This window comes from Chelonoidis abingdonii, chromosome 7 (genome assembly GCF_003597395.2).
Source record: "Chelonoidis abingdonii isolate Lonesome George chromosome 7, CheloAbing_2.0, whole genome shotgun sequence".
NCBI lineage: Eukaryota > Metazoa > Chordata > Testudines > Testudinidae > Chelonoidis > Chelonoidis abingdonii.
This window is the reverse complement of record NC_133775.1, coordinates 92,517,068-92,535,193: the sequence shown is the minus strand read 5'-3', so window position 1 is coordinate 92,535,193 and position 18,126 is coordinate 92,517,068. Positions and strand designations below refer to the sequence as shown.

The 18,126-nt window shown below is 41.7% G+C and overlaps 1 protein-coding gene across 1 annotated transcript in view; it reads right to left on the bottom strand.

Moving 5' to 3' along the window:
* Positions 1 to 12,839: 12,839 nt before the first annotated feature.
* JAKMIP2 (janus kinase and microtubule interacting protein 2) overlaps positions 12,840 to 18,126 on the bottom strand; it is a 110,242-nt gene continuing 104,955 nt past the window's right edge. Inside the window, exon 22 of the mRNA XM_032801486.2 lies at positions 12,840 to 13,419. The gene's annotated coding sequence lies outside the window, so the exon portion shown is untranslated. The remainder of the gene's footprint in view (positions 13,420 to 18,126) is intronic.

The window sequence follows — 18,126 nt, the reverse complement described above, 5'->3', positions numbered from 1 at the left end:
GACTGAATTGGTGTTTGTGTGTGTGTGTGTGTGTGTGTGTGTAATTAATTAGTTCCAAGGCTGACTGTGAATGCTGAGTCTGTTAGATCTCTAAGTTAATTTACTGCATCTGCCACTGCTTAGCTGCAGGATGAAACATAGGGATTTCTTTTAAAAACGAGTCCAATGAGTGGGCTTTGGTTTTTTTAGTTGTGACCCAGTGTAGCAGCAGAGGGGGTGAGACTCTTGCTCTCTGGTTAACATCCCTTTTGTGTGTATGTATGATGGAGGAACAGATATTTGGGGAAACAGAGATATGAAACTGTGGCACTGAAACTCACAAAGGAAAATTGCACTGACTTCCTCAGATTCTCTACTGACCCAACCCTTCTCTGGGGCAGTCTCGAAGAAAAATGCTGCCATCTTGTGATGAGACTTTGGAATTTCATCAGCACTGAGGGGGGAAAAAAAAGAGTCTATGGCATATTTGAACTCTAGCTTGAGGTTTAACTTAATCATATTTGGGGTAGTAATTCGAGACAGCAGTGTGATGCTGGAGGAAAGGCTAAATGCTTGAGCTCATTGGGATGCTGAGTCTCTGGCTGCCAAAGATGAAATGTGTGAGCAAGTTAATGTGGTTTTGGAAAATCTTGAAGTAGAAATGGACACAAATAGACAGAGATGGTGCCTAGATATTATGGTGACTGGTGAGTTGTAAGCAGCTGAGAGAGAGCGAACCAAAAAGCTAATACATGAAAAACCCAGGTCCTAACATCCCCTGAATACTGGGGATGTTGAAATGTTTGAAATCCAAAGCCAGGTCTGGATTTGCGTTTTCCATCTGGCCTCAACATTACAGTGGCTTGTGACAAAAGCCTGTATCTCAGTGCCCAAATGCTGTGGCTTTAAGCCCATCAGTACCTGACAATGTCCCGTTAAACAAGATGATACCTGCTGAGACAATAACCTCTTAAAGGGTGCAGGCGGCTACCTGCCCATGTAGGTAGTCTGGGGATTGGGCATCTTAGAAAGGGAGGGAGAGAGAGAGAGAGAGAGACTATGTACAAACTTTCTTTCCAGATTTTTATCACTTATTTAAATAATTAGTGTCCTTGTTTCATACTTCGTTCTGTCACCTTACACAGTGCTAAACGCTTTGAGATAACATTACATATTTACAACATCTTATATAATAGATGTACGTGGATTTAAAAAGTTGTCATAAAATGTGATCTAGTAAAACTGAGGTTATACTTCCTGAGCATATACAACTGTGTGGAATTTATTCTCTTGCAAGGGATTTACCAATGTAATTAATGGGCACTGGCTTACTGGGAGATTGCTGCACTTTGTGATTTCAAGTTTTTTTTGTTGTCATTCAGAGTAAAGTCGCGGAGCTCATTGCTATGCGGGCAGGGGTAATTCAATGTCTAGAGCGCTGCATAGAAGCCAGGCTGCAAGAGTAACCTTGGCCACAATGGAATTTACTCTTTAGAAGGAAAGTTTTGTTAACAATAAGGTCTATCAGCTTCCACGGACCTATTAAATATAGTCCACTGGAGACTTGAGAAGCTTGTGGCTGATGCAATCAATGTGAAGAGCTAAGTTAGATCAGGATTGTGGTGAACAGGAACCTGACATGTTATGGAGGATGACTCTGTCAAGTGAAATATGCAAAAGAAAGCAGTGCTGTGTGGACGGGAACTTGAAATGCCACTTCCAGCCCCCATTTAGTGGGGTTGCTCCAATGCTTCCTGCTTTTTGATTTGTTTATAAAACGGACCTGCTTGTTGACATATGAGGTGTAAGCACAAAATAATAATAGAAAAATAATGATGGGCCCAAGTTTCAAACAGCTGCTTCTGTTTGCGCTTGTGTGACTTATTAGCAGCAAATACCTTACTGCGCATGCTGAGGGTGTCCACTGACAGGAGTTAGTGCTTGGAAACACTGGGTGGTTGTGAGCACATGGAGAGAGCGTGCGTAAGATCCCTTTGAAAACCACGTCCAGACTCTACAATCATAACAACCTGCCCCTCCAGCTATTCTCCAGAAACAAACTGAACATCAGCCCCCTCCTGCCTGTCTCCTTAGTACCAGCCTGGAAGGAGAGGCAGGATTTACCCCTGCCCTAAAAGGTAGCAAATCTGGACTTGGTCTCACTATTGGGGGAAGTGTATTCTCCCCCACCCTGCCTTTTAAATTGGTTAGCTCCAGTATTTCCAGTCTACTACAAAGGGGAGTGGAGCCTTTTGTAAAGTCAGAACTCAGAGTATGTTATGTTACGGCCAGTGGTTTCCCCAGGAATTGAAATTGGGCCGGGGGGAGTGTCAGGACCAATGAGATATATATAAAAGAGATATGAATAAAGTAAATGTTTTGTTAGGATAATGCAAATTTAACATAAGGATAATGCAAGTTACAGCAAAACATATAACAGGTCTAGATTTCTAAAAACATATAATTGTTTTTAAAATGTATTTAATTTAAATTGACTTTTGAAAAGTAAGCCATCATGGGATAAGAGGGAAGTCCTCTCATGGATCAGTAACTGGTTAAAAGATGGGAAACAAAGGGTAGGAATAATTGATTCACGTTTTCGAATTGGCAAAGAGATATTAATAGTGGTATCCTGAGGGTGTGTGCTGAGACCCATTACTGTTCAACATACACATAAATGATCTGGAAAAATGGGTAAACAGTGAGGTGGCAAAATCTGCAGATAATACAAAACTACTCCAGGATAGTTAAGTCCCAGGCAGACTGCGAAGAGATTACAAATGGGATCTCACAAAACTGGGTGACTGTGGCAACAAAAATGGCAGATGAAAATCAATGTTGATAAATGCAAAGTAATGCACATTGGAAACAATCTCAACTATACATACAAAGTGAAGGAGTCTGAATTAGCGTTACCACTCAAGTAAGAGAATCTTGGATCATTGTGGATAGTTCTCTGTAAACATCCACTCAATGCGCAGCGACAGTCAATGATTCCCAATCAGTCTTTTGTTTGCTTTTTTAAAAAGAATAGAGTACTTGTGGCACTTAGAGACTAACAATTTATCTGAGCATAGCTTTTGTGGGCAGCCCACTTCACATGGATTATTGCCCATGAAAGCTTACGCTCAATATAAATGTGTTAGTCTCTAAGGTGCTACAAGTACGCCTGTTCTTTTTGCGGATACAGACTAACATGACTGCTACTCTCTGAAACCTTTTGCTTTTTTAAGAAGGAGATAGATAATAAGACAGAAAATTATCAATTGCCTCTATATAAATCCATGGTATGTGTACACCTTGAATATGTGTGCAGATCTGGTCACCCATCCCAAAAAAGATATATTGGAAATGGAAAAGGTCAGAGATGGGCACTAAAATGATAAGGGGTATGAAACAAGAGGAGAAATTAAAATGTCTGGGAATTTTCAGCTTAGAAAAAGAGAACGATTAAGGGGATATAATAGAGGTCTATAATCTTGACCGTTGTGAAGAAAGTGAAATAAGGAAATGTTATTTAATCTCCTCACATAACACAAGAACTAGCAGTCATCCAATGAATTAATAGGCAGCAGGTTTTGAAAAACAAAAGGAAGTACTTCTTCACACAACATAAATCGACCATGGAACTCTTTGCAGGGTTGTCTGTGAAGACCAAAACTATAACAGGATTAAAAAAAGAAACTAGATAAATTCCTGGAGAATAGGTCCATCAGTGGCTATTAGCCAGCATGGGAATGATGCAACACCATGCCTGAGTGTCCGTAGCCTGTTTGCCAGAAGCTGGAAATGGGCAACAGGGGATGTGACCACTTGATGATTACCTGTTCTGTTCATTCCCTCTGATGCACCTGGCCTTGACCACTGTCGGAAGACAGGGATACTGGGCTCTATGCACCATTGGTCTGACCTAGCATGACCATCTTAGTAAAAATAATTATTAATAATAGAAAGTTTTAGTACAGAAATCTCCCACATAATGACGCTCTCAAGATAGCAACAATGTGAGATAACAACCTTGGCAAATACTGCATTTTAAAAATCTTGGGCTACTAGAAACATATTTATATAAGTTTCCATTTCCAGTCACAATCTAGCATTCTGGAGCAAAGTGACTAAAATGTAGTCCAACAATATTATTTATTTAACGTGCCCTTATTAAGCTGTCAGAGCTGCTTTCACGTGAGTACACCTCCCAGGTGGGGGGCAAGAAGGCCACCTTGCTCGTTCCTCCCGGCGCTCATGTTCGCTTCTGGACCAACAGTGTTTGTTGTTCCACTGTCATCTCCACTACTCTGTTGCCATGGCCCTGTGCAGGCATCTTCTGCATGCCACCTGCCACTGTGGACCTCTGCGAGTTGGTCTCTTTGAGGTTCCACCAGCTCTCAGTGATTTCAGCTGAGCTCTCAATGGTGGAACCTCGTCTGCTAGTGCAGTCTGGGCTGTCTTTTACATAAAAACACTGTACCCACAGCAGGACTAAGCACTTAGACTTGATTATCAGTGATTTCAGCTGCAGTGGTCACTTAAGCAGAAATCAAAAGACTATCTATGAAGCCTAATCAGCTCTGTCTTTAAACAGTGGAGAGGGACAGGTCCCCACCCTCTCTTTTGATGCCCTCAATCAGCACCGGCTAAGTATAGTTCTCTGCCCTTTACTCATGCAATAAGAAAAACATTCATTCCCCCCCCGCCCCCCCCCGCATTCCAAGTGATTTGTAACCCAACCCCAGCCATAATCTATCACTGAGCACACAGATCTGTTTGCTGAATACCTAGGTAGATTAGGTGTGAATGTAAATACAATCAGGTCCTGAAGCCTTTCGCCCCAGCTCATCATTAGCTGTCAGGGAGACTCATTTTGGACTTTGCTTACAATCATCATTTGAAATTATTAGGTTGGCCAACATCATTGAAATGAATGCACTGACATTGTCATAAAAAACAACAGCTATATAAGGAAGCTAGTCTATGTTCATACTTTTCAAATATATATACTTTCAGATACACGTATTTTTTTATCATACCTGTATATGCTTTTAAAGTGTGTATTAATGTTTCAATTTCAGTTCAAATTTCCAAACAGTCACTAAATTGACATGTTTCAGAGTAGCCAGCCCTGTTAGTCTGTATTTGCAAAAAGAACAGGAGTACTTGTGGCACTTTAGAGACTAAAGGCTGCGTTCTTCACTACCCGCCGGATCGGCGGGTAGGCAATCGATTTCTCGGGACGATATATCGCGTCTCATTAGATGTGATATATCGATCCCAAACGCGCTCCTATTCACTCCGGAACTCCACCGGAGCGAGCGGCCGTAGCGGAGTCGACAGGGGGAGCCGTGGAGGTCGATCCCGTACCGTAAGGACTGTCCGTGAATTCGATCTAAGATGCTTCAACTTCAGCTGCGTTATTCACATAGCTGAATTGCGTATCTTAGATCGATTTCCCTCCCTAGTGTAGACCAGCCCTAACAAATGTATTTGAACATAAGCTTTTGGTGGGCCCACTTCATCGGATGCATAGAATGGAACTTATAGTGAGGAGATATATTACATACAGAGAACATGAAAAGGTGGGAGTTTGCCCAACCAACTCTGAGGCTAATTAGTTAAGAGCTCTATTGTCAGCTGGAGAAAATATCTTTTGTAGTGATAATCAAGAAGGCCCATTTAAGACAGTTGACAAGAAGGTGTGAGGATACTTAACATGGGGCAATAGATTCAATGTGTGTAATGGCTCAGCCATTCCCAGTCTCTAAGCCTAAATTGATTGTATCTAGTTTGCATATTAATTCAAGTTCAGCAGTTCTAGTTGGAGTCTGTTTTTGAAGCTTTCTGTTGCAAAATTGCCACCTTTAAATCTGTTACTGAATGGCCGGAGAGGTTGAAGTGTTCTCCTACTGGTTTTTGATGTTATGATTCCTGATGTCAGGTTTGTGTCCATTTATTCTTTTGCGTAGACTTTCCGGTTTGGCCAATGTAACATGGCAGAGGAGCATTGCTGGCACATGATGCATATATCACATTGGTAGATGTGCAGGTGAACGAGCCCCTGATGGTGTGGCTGATGGGATTAGGTCCTATTATGGTGTCACTTGAATAGATATGTGGACAGAGTTCGCATTGGGGCTTTGTGCAGGATAGTTCCTGGGTTGTGTTTTTGTTCTGTAGTGAGTATTTGTTCAGGTTGGGAGGCTGTCTGTAACGGGACTGTCTGTCTCCAGATCTGTGAGAGTGAGGGATCATCTTTCAGGATAGGTTGTAGATCTTTGAGGAAAGTGCTGGAGAGGTTTTAGTTGGGGGATGAAAGGTAACGGTCAGTGGCATTCTGTTATTTTGTTTGGGACTGTCTTGTAGTAGGTGACTTCTGGTACTCTTGTGGCTCTGTCATCTGTTTTTTCACTTCAGCAGATGGATATTGTAGTTTTAAGAATGCTTGATAGAGATCTTGTAGGGTTTATCTCTGTTGGAGGGATTGGAGTAAATGTGGTTGTATCTTAGAGCTTGGCTGTAGACAATGGATCGTGTGATGTGGTCTGGATGAAAGCTGGAGGCATGTAGGTAAGTATAGCAGTCAGTGGTTTCTTGGTATGGTGGTGTTTATGTGACCATCGCTTATTAGCACAGTAATGTCGAGGAAATGGATTGCTTGTGTGGATTGGTCTAGGCTGAGATTGATGGTGGGATGGAAATTGTTGAAATCATGGTGGAATTCCTCAAGAGCTTCTTTTCCATGGGTCCAGATGATGAAGATGTCATCAATGTAGCGCAAATACAGTAGGGGCGTTAGGGGACGAGAGCTAAGGAAGCATTGTTCTAAATCAGCCATAAAAATGTTGGCATACTTTGGGGCCATGCGGGTACCCATAGCAGTGCCACTGACTTGAAGGTATATATTGTCCACAAATGTGAAACAGTTGTGGGTGAGGACAAAGTCGCAAAGTTCAGCCACCAGGTTTGGCATGTAACTAGTTCACAAAACTGGGGAGGGTGTTGGGGAAATTCAGGGAGGGTGTAGGGAAATCACTGGTTAAGGTGAGACATTATCTGCCTTGCCTGCCCACAGTAGTCGCGTCTGCATGTGTATGCACCTGTGATGTAGTGCTCTCTCCACTTCAACAGAACAGTCTTCAAATAAGGAAAAGGTTGTTATATAGAGGATGGAGTTCAGTTGTTCTCCATCGGTAGGACAAGAAGTAATCAGCTTATTTTGATACAAGGGAGACAGACTGGATATTAGGAAACACTTTCTATCTAAGTCTATAAGGATAGTTAAGTACTGGGACAGTTACCTCAGGAGTTTGTGGAATCCCCATCACTGGAGGTTTTTACAAACAGTTTAGATAAAATCCTAGCAAGGATGGTTTAAGGATACCTAATCCTGCCTCAGTGCAGGGGGAGATGGACTAGATGACCTCTTGAGGTCCCTGTCAGCCCTACATGCCACCTTCACACAGATTCCAGATAGTCTCTGAACACATCAATGACTGTAAACTGAACTTTTAAAAAATCCTGCAGTTTTATTTTTTATACAAACTAAAACACCAGAGGTCATTGAATCCTATATTAAATACATAAATTAAAAAATAACCATTCATAAAACTTTACATACAATAAGGATTCTCATCTACACGTTAATACATATAGTACATATACATGTACAGAGTTTATCAAAGGGTCATTCTGCCAATTCATTTACAGTTCTCTTCTGGAATACACACAAAACCAGGAGCAAAATATGTACAGGCGCTGACGCGAAAGAGAAAATAAACCCTGCTGGGTTACCAGAGATTATGAGGCAGTTTATTGAACATAGACTCAGTGAAAACGAAGGCCTGGCCAATTCAGTCCACATGGGATGCAATGGAATTGGAAGTTTTGGTGGTTCAGAGTATAGTCCCACTGAGTTTAGGATGAGAGACTGGAAAGCTCACTAATGTGTCCTGCAGGCCTCGCAAAAGGAGAGCTTAGAGTTGTGACCCATGTTGATATTAACACTGCTGAACTGTGCGGGATCACCTATTGTTCTTTGGAAAGTCCATGGATATTCACTACTTCTGTTTGCTTGTTTGTGGCTGCTGTACAAGGCTAATTTGAGGGAGGTGTCTCAATAATTTGCCCAGTGAACATGAATAACATGGAGAGAGCAGGAAAAAAGCTGCAGGACAATGGTCTTAAAAAAGCCACAAGTTGTCAGTGAAATGCAAAATTAACCCACATGCGAGAGTTGCCAACCCTCCAGGATTGTCCTGGAGTCTCCAGGAATTTAAGATTAATCTTTCCTTAAAGATTATATTGTGTGATGAAACCTCCAGGAATACATCCAACCAAAACTGGCAACCTATCACAAGGAGTTTAATCAGCCTTGTTATCCGAACAACCCTTGGCCCGAGTCCTCATTCCTAGAATTGGAAGTACACTTTTGTAAGCTATAACAACATTCTACTATATACATTGGGGATATATATATGTACAGTGTGTGTGTGTGTGTGTATATACAGGTTTGCGTGTGTATATTTTAAAAAATGAACTCATTTTGATCTAGCTGAATGTCGAAAGTTTATATAGTTGATGTCAATGGGCATGTATTAGGCACAGTTTGTGTTACACTGTGGGGGGGGAAATATTATTTTTCAAGTCTCTGGAGGAAATCCAGCAATCCACTCCAAGAGGTATCTTGCAGGACTTTCACAATCCACATTCAGGTGGATTATCCATCCCGCCTCCAGAGTCTTAGCAAAAAGGATGGAGTGAGAAAGAGAGTGTGTGTGTGTGTGTGTGTGTGTGTGTGTGGGAGAGAGAGAGAGAGAGAGAGGATGAGCACACACACACACACAGCATGTTGTAATAACCACAACTATCTTGGAATACATAAGCTTTTACAGTAGGTTTCAAGTGCTTGGGAATTCCATCTGGATTGATCCCAACTCCCTTTGTTACATTGTAAGGCCTAAACCTACCCCCATTGCCGCCAATGGGAGTATAGCCACTGAATTCAGGGGGAGCAAGACTGGTCCCTAAACATGGTTTGTAACAGTGCAATGTCAGGCCCATATAGTCTCATTGGCCCAACTGAAGTCAATGGAGTTGCACAGGTCTAAGGACAGAATTTGATCCATTCAGTCGTGAGCATTTCAAACAGACACAATATATTAAGCTTAAGCTACACTCATGTAGATAGCAAATACATGGTAGTATCCAGTAACAGATCAGAATCAGACCATTTTGTACACTGTAAATGAATAAATGACATCTGCATGGATTGCATCGAAGGAAAGGTGAGGGACATGTGAACCTCCAACAAGTCTGCTCGGCTGCGGTTTGAATTTGCTGCAGTTCACATGGAAATACCCTTTGCACTACATTTTCAAAGGCACTCCCACTCCCACCTCTACATTTACTCTTGCAATTTCATATATGCAATAGTTTGCATATACTATAAAACAAATTTGCTCCTGGCAATAACACATGGAGAATTGGGTGTTTAGGGCTCAGTCCTGCAAAGGGCCCTTACAAAGAAGAAGTACCACAGCATGGTACAGTAATGGCCCAAATGCTATAGCATACAATAATGATGCTGCAGTAACTATTACTATAGTAATCTGGAGTAACTTTTTATAAGGATGCTCAGCATCTCCAGTACAGGAGCTAGGAGTACTCAGTACCTTGCTTGGTCTTGCTGTTAGATATCGGTCTTCTTGATATGAGTGTGCAAGTGCCATTTAAATAGGTTTTTTTTAAATGCTCTATTTACCGATCTTCAAATTTATCACCCGCCAAGGCTCGCATAAGTTCTTTTATAAAGGCAAAGAGGAGAATGAATGAATGATGCAGCACCTGTCAACTCTGCCAATACAGTTGTAAGAGATGAGACATGCCAATCAGAGACAAGAACCAAAACAAGATGCGTTTCTGAGTGCAGAAGGGAGCCAAAGGCTCATTGGGAAGTGCAGTGTATTTCAGAAGTTCTAAATGGAGAAGTCTGTCCCAAAGGAAGTCAAAGTTTTATTCTGAAACCTAACTTTTTCTCGGCTTTACAAACCCTTGATTTACTGACAGAAACCAGATGGTCTTGGGTAAGACAAAAAATCATTTTGTAGAAAACCGAGGCCACGGGTTATCATGAGGTAACGCAACATCACAAAATACAGAGCAGGATCTGGTAGCTCTTACTCATGTGAGCAGGCCCATTGACTTTACTGGCACTACTCACCTGAATGAGGGCTGATGGGTCCAGCCCATAATTTGCCATCTTTAACTGAAGCCTGTTATTTCTGTTGGCAGTAGTGCCTGGCCTGAGATTACACAGGACACTGTGGGTAGTTCTACAGTGCAGTTAGACACATGCTGACTTGGGCTAAGGGACTGTTTAACTGCAGTGTAGATGTTTGAACTCCATCTGCAGCCCAGTTCTGGGACCCTCTGACCTTGCAGAGTCCTAGAGCCTGGGCTCCAGCCCAAGCCCGAACGTCTACACTGCAATTAAACAACCCGTTCTAGCCTGAGTCAGCTGGCATGGAGCAGGGGCGGGTTTTTATTTGCAGTGCAGACATAACCTGTTTGACAAATGGGTATGAAATTAACTTGTGTTGCCAAAGAACAAAGGAAACAGAATCAGAGAGAAGATTTTGTAAAGGTCGTTCAAGAATACAAACAAGACATAATTGTGTGGGAGACTCTCAATGGTTCTGGCTCCGGAGCTGCAATACTATATTGCTAGCAGCTCCTCTGGAAAGCACATATGGTACCTGCTGCTTATACTCTTCTGCTGCAGGGTTTCCTCTGAACAAAGACCATGCAGTGAAATTGCATTTTTTCAGCATGTCTATCTACTGGCCTGTAACAAACATATTCCTGATGCAGAATTCAGTGGACTCCTTTGCTAAAACAGAATCTTAAAAAGATGCGGTTGTTTTGTAATTTAAATTATTTTAAAGAGAAAAAGCCATTCACAAATAGCTTCCAAACTGGCATGCAGGAAACAAATGAATAGAATGGAATACAATACTGCAATTACTCAAATGAATAGTGCTTACACATTTGAGCAGCCTCAGTGGGGTAGACCTTGGGAGATGCCAAGTACCTGAAACTCTCAATGAAATTCAAGTAGATAGAACACTGGACTGGGACTCTGGACTTCCCAACTCTGCTACTGGCCCACTGGATGACCTGGGGCAAGTCACCCTATCCGTGCCTCAGTTTCCTCATTTATAAAATGGAGATGATAATGATACTTCCCTCCTTTGAAAAGTACGTAGAGATCTACTGATGAAAAGCACTGTATAAGAAGTGGGTATTATTTAAGTCCAATTTAAGACCCATTTTGAGGGCTTAAGTAATGCACAGATTGTGTGCTGACCCTTACTATTTTTTTATTACTGTAGTATGTGGAGTCTCCCGCCAAGATAAGGCCCAACTATGTTGGCACTGTACAAAAACATAAGAAGAGATATTTCTTCCAGTTGAAATAGACAAGATAAACAAAGGGGAATGGAAACAGAGGCATGACATTAGTTGTCCAAGTCATGTTGCAGGTCAGTGGTAGAGTGGGGAATGGAACTCAAAATTTCCGATTCCCACTTCAGTGCCCCAGCCATTAGATAATGCTGCCTTTCTACTCCACCCCACGTCACGTTGGGGTGAATGTAACTCTCTATGTGAGTTGCAGGTGTTCAGCACTTCTCAAGATTTGGCCATATGAATAGGACTACATGTGTGAGTAAGAGCCTTATTCAGGTAAGGCAGATATGTCTACATGGCACACTCACTGGGGCAGTGTGTGGGGTCCATGTAGTCACATGCCTCAGTGAAAAGCAGACTGCATCCACACTACAGTTAGCTAGCCTTTCCCTGATGCCTCCTCCTGCATGAGCCTTCCCCCGCTGCCAGAGTTTTTCTCTGGGGTGAGGAAAGACTCCAACAGCTCTCTGCTGCCGGAGCTTCTTCCCACCACAGGGAGGTGCAGGAGCCTGTCCCCACTGCCTTTCCCCTGCCAGAACCTTTCCTGCCTGCAGCAGGAAGGCAGCAGGACACTACATTGCTAAAAATAGCGGTATAAATGGGGAAACACTGCCTGGGTGTGTAGAGAGCCGCGTAGGGTATGTACCCTAAAGTTCTGGCATATCTTTACTCCCTAAGCAATGCCTCACTTACACTGCTATTGACCCTGTGCTAGGGGGGCATGCAGTGTATGCACTCTGCACACTGCTGTTAAGAGTGTGCAGTGTAGACATTCCCTAAGGGTAAGGTCAGGTCCTGTGCATTGTAACAGGGAGATAAGTGTTGCATCGAAAGGCAAACTGCTTCTACCGGTCCTTAATTGTGACAAATGACAAGTGATACATTTGTCCTGTGTCTAGTAAAGATGCTTTTGCCCAGCTATTACCTATTTTTGGTTCATGCACCATTTGTCAGGAAGCCTGCTGACAAAATCACTTTGACAAACAAAACCGAAATATTCGTAACTGTTTCACATGTTCATTAGCATACAGTTTTAGACAAGCTTGGAAATCAATGTTCTGTGGGATCAGATAACACAGGCATTCTTCCTCTACCCCCCACCCCCGACACATTATTTCTTTCTTCAACCCCATTCCAGTGATCCTAGATACGTTAGGAGTAATTGTGAAATCAAGTGTGGTCCTTTCTTCAGTGTGTCAGTCTTTAAAATGTATGAAAAGTATCTAACAATGTATGTGCTGTTCTTTATGGATGGATCAATAAGAAAGATAAGGCTACAGCATTGTCAGAAATCCTCATCAGGTCCGTCACCCACATTCTTCCCTTCGTCTGCCCTCCTAGCTGGTGGTATGTTAACATCCCCACCACGTACGACACGATGCCCAGTTCCGCCCATCATGAAACAAAACAGAGTATGTTTTTCCTTTTGTTCACATTGCAGCTGTCATTGTTCCTGAGTTTAAAACCAAAAAGAGAAAGAGAGTCCCTGTAGTAAGGAAGCCGGATGATTCAAATTGAATATTTTATTATCAATATCCCCTCACAGTTTTGAAAAAACGTTTCTCCTGCTCTGTCCCTTTAATATTGATTTTTTTCCATGGGGTGTCATTGTTACATTTAATATCCCCCTGCACAGCAGGGATAGATTGTTCTGTTGTAACTTTGGTTCCATGCCCAAGGCCCATTTGTACTTCATCTGCTGATTCTGTTTAATTTTTTTTAATATGTTCACAGTTTGTTTCTCCCCCCTCTTTTTTTCTTAGTTTGACATATAGAACTTCATTAAATGCAGCATATATTGTAGCTTTAGAAAGGAACTGTCAAGTAACAAATCTTGAATAATGGCTTTAAAATACATGGTGGTTGTAGTCTTGGCTACAGGTTGTTGTTGTATTTTTAAATTGGTGTAAACAGTGTTCTCTTCTTCATGGGTTTGGAAGCATTTGCCTTTCTAAGGACTTATCTGTGTAGTCTGGCACTCTACAAAATAGAAAAGAAAAACATCTGTATTAGCTAAGTGGAGAGATTGCATTTATCAGTCCATCACTCCCTCCCTCCCGCCCACGCACAGGGTTTTGGAGATTTTCCATTGCTGGAAAGGATTTAGTCAAGAATCTAACACATGGTATTCCTTAACACAGCAAGCTATATCCCTCTGCTACCACAGGCAAGGATTTAGAACCCAACTTCTATACCCTAGAAGTCAATGGGAATGTTGCAATTGATTTCAGTGGAGCAGGGCTTAAGCCAAATTGCTCTACCAGAGCTGTCTAAAACTTCCACAGGGAGAGAGACATGAAAGCAGGTGGAACTCTCCTGGTTTAAGGACAACCCCCAAGTCCTCTGTTCATGAAACTTTGAAGTGAACTTTGACTGTGTTTTGGATGAATCAGGACCAAGTTTCCGGTTTAGTTCTGAGTCCATCCATGCTGCTTATTACTGATTGGGAAGGATTATGGACTTTTGCTTAAAACCAGGAAAAACTTGGCATTTTTCTTCCGAGTTTTGCTTTGGGGTTTCAGGTCCATTTAAATGCTGAAACAGAGTGAAATTCACAGGGTGCAAAATCCATGCAAACCGAATGTCCTTGCACATACACACCTTTCCCCCCTAAACCCTCTCAACTAGGGGAATCTCATATCAACAGACTCTTGAGAGTTTTGCACAGATAGATTCTACAGTTTTTCTCCCGTTCAAGCACTTTATTTCCTTCTTTGTAACTCTGTCCCCATCATTCCTGAAAGCAACAGCTGTGATAGCTGTACTGATCCTAGGAGGCCATGAATCCTCATCTGAACTTTCAGCTCTGTATGCCCCCAGCTGTTTAAGGGAAGAAGAGATGATAAACTGTAAAGAGAGATATAGAAAAACGTACTCTTTTTTTAACATAAAATGGGTCTCCAGCTACACGTCAAGGAAGTTTTACAAATGGATCTATTTAAAGTCTAAAAATTACTGCATCTAAGAAAACTAGTATCCAGGAGTACTATGGCAATTGGCAAAGACATTGATCCTTTTGCTTCATGTGCTCCCCCCACCAAATTATAAGAACTATAAAATATTGATATCATATGATTTTTTTAGGACACTACTTTGGGACCCCTTACTCAAATGACCCCAAATTTGCACCACTAACCCTACCCTAAGCCCTGATGAGGCAATTCAAATTAAAGGCAATCTGAGTGTGTACATGGATGTTAGAGCACTTTGAAAACAGCTGTTAAATAGTATGTCAGTCTCAACTACAGTGGTGCTACCATCCGATAATGCAGAGTTGTCTGCCAACGCCTCTCTCAGGGCTACCTATACCTCTCCCAAAATGTTCATATGCTATCTTCCCTGCTTGCAGTAAGGAATGAGCACATCAGGGTGGGAGAGGTAGACTGAGTTGGTACAAATTGCACCCATGGGATTTAGACAGAATTGGAAGAAGCCCTTTCTGTATGTTCTGCATTGACATCCCCCTGCACTTTTTTGTAATTTTTCCATTGCTGTGGCAGATTTTCTGTTCTTGACCCAGATTGAGCTGTAAAGTTCACTTTGCTCTCCTTCCTACTGATCTAAATCCCTCTCCCTGCTCATAGGAAGGCAGGCAGGCTGGGCATGGGTATGAGATCCTAATTTTCTGCATGGATAAACAACAAATGAACGAGTCTCTTCTTCGGATGGGACTTTACCTATCTGATGGGATATCCTAGAAATGCTAGATTTTGCCACCTGGACACAGCTCCCATAGTTACCCTCAGGCACAGAGAGGAGCAACAGAAGGAAGATGTGAGCATAGATATGTAATCATATTAGCCAATCTAGCGCCTACCTTTGAGCATCTGGGCCTGAATGACTACCTAGACTTTATGGTTCCCTAAGGGAGGGAAATGTAGGCCTGATTCTGATATCACAGCCTTGTAAATCAGGAGTAACTCCACTGGGCAAAATTCTGCTGTAGTTACATTGGTGTTATACATAGAGTAACTCTGATTATTTCAACGAAGTTACCGTTCATTTACACCGCTGTGAATAAGAGCTGAATTTAGCCTTGTTGTAAAATCAGCCAAAGGATGTGGGATGAGATGTGTTGGGATAGAGGTGGATGGATCCTGATCCAGTGGAATGGTTCCTAGGTAATTGTTTCATCCAATATAAATTAGATTAGCCTTAACGCTGCTCTGATTTACATGGGGTGCCCACTATAATTCCAGCCAATCCATTAGACTGGGGGAAGCATAAAAATGGTTTAGTCTCTCCTCTGGCTCTGTGAGTTCAATACAGCTAAGAATTCAAGCCTGAGTCCAGCAATTGGCAAACAATCCATTATGTCCTAGAAATCTGAGATGGGTCACTTATGGGTTAAAGGGTTAAACTGTGTGCAAAGGAACAGAAATGATAATCTTCTGCATGGTCTCTACTGGACTGTTAATGCGAAGCTCCAACCTGAAGCACCCCCATCAGCTTTCTCTAGCCAGACATTACCTGGATGGACGAGCTCTCCTTATAGGTCACTCCAGCATAAATACAATTACTGAATATGGTGGTTACAATGTACTCAACTTTGCTTCTGATTTTTTCTTCCCATGTGACTGTGCTTTCATCTCCTACTCTAAAGCAGAGGGAGGAGGTGACACGTCTGGGAGCAGGAATTCAGACTGACTTTCAGTATGTTGTGGAAATAATTAGGAGACTGTAATTTGAAAGTCACCATGTAACCCAGGCATACAAATACTCTCTGAAGAGTTTATTCTGGCAGGCAGCCACTCAGTGTTAAAGGGCATGTTTAAAAGATTTGCACAGGCTCTCAGACAATAAGGAGTCAGAAATCTCACTTAGAAACTGTAGGCAGTTTTCTAATTTAGGGAATGTGTATTTCTAAAGATGTTGGCTCACACCTACGGCTCCTGAAAAGCCCTTCTCTGAAACTCTAATTCTGTGGCTCTTCCGTCCAATTTCTATATCTGAAAATCCCCCCTCCCTTTCTCTCTGGCATGCTAATAACATGTCTAAATTCTCATGAAATATTCATTAATCTGTCTAAACTGAGAGCTGGAATTTTCCTGTGCTAATTGAAATGAAAATTTTCAACCAGCTCTAAATGTTTTTTCAATGAAAAAATGACTTTTTCTTGTTTGGTCAATGTTGAAATTTCTGTCAGTCATTTTGATTACATTTTGGGGGTTTTGTTAAGCCAAAATTGTTCATTTTTTCAACATTTTTGGATTTTTTTTAATTTTGTGGATTTTTTTCTTCAAAAACCTGAAAACTTTTGAACAAAAATTTCAATGCAAATGAAAACTTTTTTGATTTTTTTTGAAAATTTTGCTGGCACAAAGTACATTTCCTGGTCAGTGCTAATGCTGATGCAAAATGCAATTCGCACAGCACGCTACACCCGCCACACTGCAAGACTGGCAAAGATAGTATATAGAGCAGTATAAACGAGTCATTGTATGAAATTTTAGTTTGCACTGACTTTTCTAGTGCTTTTTATGTAGCCTGTTGTAAAACTAGGCAAATATCTAGCTGAGTTGGTGTATCCCCTAGAAGACCGCTGTGTACACCCAGGGTCTAACTTGCTCTTAAAAATCTCCAGTGACAGAGTCTCCACAACCTCCCTGGGCAATTTATTCCAGTGCTTAACTACCCTGATAGTTAGGAAATTTTTCCTAATGTCCAACCTAAATTGCCCTTGCTGCAATTTAAGCCCATTCCTTCTTTTCCTATCCTCAGAGGTTAACAAGAACAATTTTTCTCCCTCCTCCTCATAACTACCTTGTATGTACTTGAAAACTGTTATCATGTTCCCTCTCAATCTTTTCTTCTCCAGACTAAACAAACCCAATTTTTTCAATCTTCCCTCATAGGTCATGTTCTCTAGGCCTCTTAATAATTTTTGTTGCTCATCCCTGGACTTCCTCCAGTTTGTCCACATCTTTTCTGAAATGTGGTGCCCAGAACTGGACATAATACTCCAGTTGAGACCTAATCAGTGCAGAGTATAGCAGAAGAATTACTTCTCATGTCTTGCTTACAACACTTCTGATAATGCATCCCAGAATATATGCTTTTTTTTTCAATAGTGTTACACTGTTGACTTACATTTAGCTTGTGATTCACAATGACCCCTGGATCCCTTTCCACAGTATTTCTTCCTAGGGAGTCATTTTCCCATTTTGCATGTGTGCAACTGATTGTTCCTTTTTAGTGGAGTACTTTGTATTTGTCCTTATTGAATTTCATCCTATTTACTTCAGATCAGTTCTCCAGTTTATCCAGATCATTTTGAATTTTAATCCTATCCTCCAAAGCACTTGCAACTCCTCTCAGCTTGGAATTATCCGCAAACCTAATCAGTGTACTCCCTATGCAATTATCTAAGTCACTGATGAAGATATTGAACAGAACTGGACCCAGAACTGATCCCTGAAGGACCCCACTCGACAGGCCCTTCCAGCTTCACTGTGAATAACCTCAAAACATGTCCCAGCTGCTGTGCTGGATCATCTTTCAGAAGTCTTGCGTCTGGAACTTCCAGTCAGTGGCTGGGATATCACAATGCAATCCCCTACAAGCTGTTTGCTAGAGCCAGGAAATATATTTAAAATGTTGGTAACTCCAAAATAGGACAGTCAGCTGTTTGGAAGAGTGAGGGATATAGACCTATCAAAAAATGCTGTGGATTGGGATGTGCCCTGA